The sequence below is a fragment of the Thamnophis sirtalis genome, unplaced genomic scaffold (assembly GCF_051295495.1).
Source record: "Thamnophis sirtalis isolate CommonGarterSnake01/CBP01778 unplaced genomic scaffold, rThaSir2_p1.2 scaffold_3, whole genome shotgun sequence".
Lineage (NCBI taxonomy): Eukaryota > Metazoa > Chordata > Lepidosauria > Squamata > Natricidae > Thamnophis > Thamnophis sirtalis.
In genome coordinates, this window is record NW_028261383.1 from 173091374 (window position 1) to 173097373 (window position 6000).

At 41.3% G+C, this 6000-nt stretch overlaps 1 non-coding gene across 1 annotated transcript in view; it reads left to right on the forward strand.

The window, feature by feature from the left end:
* The window catches only part of LOC106546787 (uncharacterized), a 50424-nt gene extending 48609 nt beyond the window's left edge, over nucleotides 1-1815 (forward strand). Inside the window, exon 3 of the transcript XR_015696082.1 lies at nucleotides 1725-1815. This is a non-coding gene — a transcript (uncharacterized LOC106546787). The remainder of the gene's footprint in view (nucleotides 1-1724) is intronic.
* The last annotated feature ends 4185 nt before the right edge of the window (nucleotides 1816-6000 follow it).

Genomic DNA, 6000 nt, shown 5'->3' on the forward strand with positions numbered 1-6000 from the left:
CTATATATTCTGGCGGAGCATCTTTGAGTGCTTTGCTTATTGCATATTTTGCCTTATATAATATGACAATTACTCACAGTCTCATCATGGCAAGGTGTAACAAGTATGAATTTGAGTCTTCTGTACCGCGGGTGAAAGGCACTGGGAGAGAAAGTAAGGCTGCTAATCATGCTTACAAATGTTATTTATTGATTGTTTAAATTATTTGTTCTGCGATTGTGAATGGAGCTTCTTAAACAGCCAAATGCCCTCCTGCTTGTCTTTCAGGGGAGAAAAAAGCTGAAAATCTGGTGGTTCTAGTTGTCAAGAATGGATCCAAAATCTATAAATTTTAAAAAAATATGTGCGAGAGAGTGAAAGAAAGAGAGAATCTAGTACTTAGAGCTCCAGTTGGAAGTCAGGTTTGGGGTGTTAGGGGGTAGGGTAGGGTAGGGGGGGACATATACTATGAGTTAGATTTCAACGTAATGCGATTTCACATGTATACTGTTTCTCTTTAATTTCTCCGTAAAAATAGGACAAGCTGAATACATTGACATATAGTAGAAATACACCAAGGGGAGGAGGAGTGGGATAGAAGGAAGAGGGCTAGAGAGGGCGGGAGAGAGGATGGGAGGGAGGGTGAGAAGGAAGGGAGGGAGTGGACCGGGAGAGAGGAGTGGTAGAGGGGGAGGGGAAGTAGGGTAGAGGGGAATGATGGAGGGAAGATAGTAAGTTGGAGGGGGGCAGAAGAAAGAGGTGTATGGAGAGCGGAAGAGGTATATTGGGCTTCTATTTGAGTTTGAGTCTTATTTTATTTATATTTCTGGGGGGTATTGTTGACAAGAGGAACTGCTGTGATTATTGTTTAATGTTGTATGGCCCCGGTTATGCACAGTATATATGTGACTGTTTGAAAATGAAAAATGGAAAATAAAAACATTTTAACGATAAAAAAAAGGAAGTCAGGTTGAAGGAATGAGGGAACTTAGTAAGTACTTCCACTTTTGCAACATCTGTTGATAAGTCCTTCCCATTTATAATGGGCTCCCATTGCTGTAGGTTTGCATCATATGCCATGTTGGATCCATGACTTGATGAACAAAACTGGCCTGACCCCAGAAGGAGGTCATACTTCACTTATACAAAAGAGAGGCCTCTGCTCCAAGCTTCTATGGTTAACAGAGTTCAAGTGGGGCAGGGCTGGGAAAATTGTCAGCTTGAGACCCAGTAATCAAAACAAGCAACATTGTGTAAGGCAGATCAATGGTCTGACTCAGTGGAACAATCCAACTTCATATTTCGTTGCTGAGCTAATAATCAAGTGGGAGATTGCAAAAGGTAACCATCTGCTACAGTTTGGAGTAGTCCGTCAAATGGAGCTGGAGTTGATTAATTGGCCAAATTTTCCATCTGTAGTCTTCTAAGGAGCCTGCTTCCTGGCTGGCATTCTAGCAACAGCAATAGCAGTTAGACTTATATGCCGCTTCATAGGGCTTTCAGCCCTCTCTAAGCGGTTTACAGAGTCAGCATCTTGCCCCCAACAATCCGGGTCCTCATTTCACCCACCTCGGGAGGATGGAAGGCTGAGTCAACCTTGAGCCGGTGAGATTAGAACCGCTGAACTGCAGATAACAGTCAGCTGAAGTGGCCTACAGTACTGCACCCTAACCACTGCGCCACCTCGGCTCTTTGTCCACGCACACCTTGATTTAAGCCTTTCTTCTTTCCTGCTCTTTGTACAGCTGCCGAACCAGCAACAGAAAAAGCCTGATCCTGACAAGTACATCACCAACACTGCCACGACCTCACTCTCCACTCCCAGGTCATATTGGTGAGTTAGGCCCTTGGCCCTCCTTCTTCCAAGAATTCCAGCCTTGATGTGCCTTCTGCAAAACTGTATATTTTGCAGGAGACACTATAAATTCCAGCAGGCCGGAGGGCTTGTGAAACACCCAGCCCCACGGAAATTGTGAATGTTGCGCCTTTTTTTTTTTAAAGTCTTGTCTTGTCTATTTATCCCCTTTCCCTTGTCTGTTGTGAGCCGCCCGGAGTCCTCCGGGAGTGGGCGGCATACAAGACAAATAAAATGAAATGAAATGAAATGAATTCCTGGCATTTTAAGTCCTGCTTTTCTGTTCTTGCCTAGGCAGCAAGCCATCCTTTAAATAAGCTGGCTATTAAGACTGAATAAGTTACTGAGAAAGAACATATTGCATCCCGATTGTTAATGTCCCTATCCAGGAATTATTCAATGCCCTTTAAAAAAATAATCAAGGGCATATCTCTTTGTCCTTTAATCTTTGCTCTGTCCCTCGTTTTTAAAGTGGGATTCCTTCTCATTGTCGGAACTGACCAAATGTGATATATGTGGGAGGGGTTGTGGGGGGGAGTCTTCCATAATTTTATGTTGCACCTATTTGCCATAGTGAGGCAAAATGTCCACAGAAATCTTTAATTTATGTTCGCTCACACCTTATTCATCTTTATGAGTTTATCTGTGTATTTGGCAGCAAGCATGACATTGACTCCAAAGTAGTCCTATGAAAATTATTCAGAAGCAGTTTTGGTCTTCAGTGGTGCATCCATTTTCCTGTAATTCTCTACACCCTATTCTTTCTTTGTTTTTTTCATTATTTTATGTATCCAGGGCATCTGCCTTTTTATTCCACATATATACAGTATTAACATAATGGAGTATACTGTATTTTATCCATCCTTCTAACTCTCTGAAGTTGTCTGTCCATTAGCCTGATTTTCCATCTTTCCCCTAATTAGTTTCTAATCTACCATTTAACAGTCAATCAACAATCCATTGCTGTGTTTGGGCCATTGGTCCGTCCGTCCATCCATCCATCCATCCATCCATCCATCCATCCATCCATCCATCCATCCATCTGGTGTTCTGTTTCTTGGCTTCCTTTTGTCTGCTGTTTTCATATTTAACAAGCTTCTCTATGCCCTTTTCAATCTTGCTAGCTAATTCTTGCACCATCTTGATTGATTTTTCAAACTCTAGAATTTGCTGGCTTCTGGAAATAGATTCGATTTCGTCATAGTTCAATAGCAGCCTCATAGAGCAACGCATTGATTTTATTTTGTATGTTCCTACCCTTGTCCTGTCCGCAGGAAGCAGCCCACTTGACAGTCCTCGGAATTTCTCCCCCAACACACCAGCCCACTTTTCCTTCGCTTCTTCCCGCAGGTAAGAGGGGGGGTCTCCGTTTCTGGGACTCAAGAGAAACATGAATTGCATAGAAGATCCACTGGCGATCCATTCTTTATAGTCCTTTTTACCTATCAGCTGTTAACAGTCCACAATAACTGACTGTAATTGTAATATTTGCTCTATAGGAAAAGGACTAATGCCAGAATTAGAGTGAGGAAGTTGCTTGCCTTCCTCTGGAAAACAACAAAAAAAGCTAATATTTGTATATACAAAAATACCAAAATCCTATGCTCTTTGTATTTGCAGTCTTGAGTATTTGCCTCGTTCCTTCTAATGTCCACCACTTCCTTTGGTGACGCCTGGTCTTTATGAATTCAAGCCTGCCATTATAATACAGACATTAGACTATTCTCAGCCACAACCTTTCCATATTTGGTTAGCAATAGCAGTTAGACTTATATACCGCTTCGTAGGGCTTTCAGCCCTCTCTAAGCGGTTTACAGAATCAGCATATCGCCCACAACAACAATCCGGGTCCTCATTTCACCCACCTCAGAAGGATGGAAGGGCTGAGTCAACCTTGAGCCGGTGAGATTTGAACCGCTGAACTGCAGATAACAGTCAGCTGAAGTGGCCTGCAGTACTGCACCCTAACCACTGCACCACCTCGGCTCTAGATAGATAGATAAATAAGAGATATGGATGGATGGATGGATGGATGGATGGATGGATGGATGGATGGATGGATGGATGGATAGATAGACAGAGAGAGAGAGAGACATACATACATACAGACAGAGAGATAGACAGACAGACAGACAGACAGACAGACAGACAGACAGACAGACAGACAGACAGATAGATAGATAGCAATAGCAATAGCAATAGCAGTTAGACTTATATACCGCTTCATAGGGCTTTCAGCCCTCTCTAAGCGGTTTACAGAGTCAGCATATCGCCCCCAACAGTCTGGGTCCTCATTTCACCCACCTCGGAAGGATGGAAGGCTGAGTCAACCTTGAGCCGGTGAGATTAGAACCGCTGAACTGCAGATAACAGTCAGCTGAAGTGGCCTGCAGTACTGCACCCTAACCACTGCGCCACACCTCGGCTCTCTATTCTCATTCTGGTTGTCATGTTGTTGGTTCAATCAGCTTTCTGGCTGTTGTAAGCTTTGAAGGAGAATGCGGGATTTTGGCTATTGTTCTAGTATTTGATCTATTAAGCCATCCCATCGGGGACATTTGAGGTTATGGAAGAACTTCCCCATCTGCTCCCTACTTCCCATCTGCTCTCTGCTCTTTTTATAGACACACACATAAAACTTCTCCTGCCCACTTCCACCCACAAAACCGAAGGAACAGACTGTGAGGTTCCATCAGGCCCTTAGCAAAATATTGAGTAAATCCTTTCTGGGTTGTTTACATATTTTTGTTCTGCAAATTTTTTGCATTGCACCTCAAGGCATGAGTGCTTTTATTGCTTTTTGCCTGTAAAGCCTATGCTTGATAAAGTTTATGTAATCAAATTAGATGAAGAGATCGGAATTATATAATTGCAATCTGGTACACTGTGAATTATTGATATGGTTAATTGATAGTAAAAAGGGGAAGCATAACCCAAATTACAGTCATTATTATACAGTCACGAATAATTTCCTTCTGACAGAATGTTCTACATTTCTGGATGCTTTCCTAAAAAATACTTGAGCCACATGAAGGTCTTACAGCAGGAAAGAACACTTTGAATGTGCTTCACACCACACATACCATTTCCTAGATATATTGATTTTTTTTTAACATATATTATCTTAAATGGCCTTTTTTGGAGGTCATACGGATTCATACTGGAGAACAGGTAGCTAAAGGCATTTGATATATAGGACCTGTAGGAAAGGAAACCAACTTTGCAAGCAAATTCATGAACCTTTGGGTCAAAAGTTTCATTTGTTGCGCAGAAATGTTGTCCACATAGATCCATTCAGTACTAAAATAGTTTTGCCAACATATGGATATATTGCTGAAGAATCAGTGACAGATTTGGACTGGCGACACAGTATAACACTGGTAGGTCTGAATGAACAAATATAACTGGGAAGAAAAGTGTAAATCCATGCTACAACGTAAGAATATTGACCCTTTGGTTTAATATTTCCAATCTAGTGCTTTCCATTTGGGTGGGATTGCTATCCCATTTGATCAATATGAGCAATGCCAACTGATTTGGAAGCATCAGTTTAGGGAAGGCTGCATTAAGCACCACTCTGCAATTTTGGAGACATGTAAGCAGATTTACATTTATTTGGTGAGGGTTTATTAGAGTTTGGGGGGTCATTCATCATATTTTATGGTTAAAATATGAGTGGCCTATGATATTGTCATACCTTCTTAACGGTCTCATAGCTTCCCTGTGCTGCATTTGTCTTATTTCTTGATGCATAAAATCCTTTTTTTCAACAGAATAAAAGTATGACTTTCCACAGCTGTTGATGGCCTTAGCCTTAATCTTATACATTTTAATTCAGCTCCTAGGTTTTGATACGACCAAGATTTAGAGGGCAAGTAAACCTTTACCGTGTCTCAGCATTTACTCAGTTTAACCTCTTGGGGTGGGTGCTGTTTCTAACTGACTTTTTAGAATCTTGGATTTCCTAGCATTTAGGATTAAACTAGTTTTTGTAACAAACATTTTCTCAAGAATCTGTTAAATGGCCCCGAATCTTCCAAGAAGCTAAATTTGACTCATCTTGTTGATATTAGTTATTTACAGTAAATGACATTTCAGCAAATGAGACGCAATTGGCTAAACTTGTATTTATAACAAAATTGCTTTTTCTAATCAGGATTAATTCT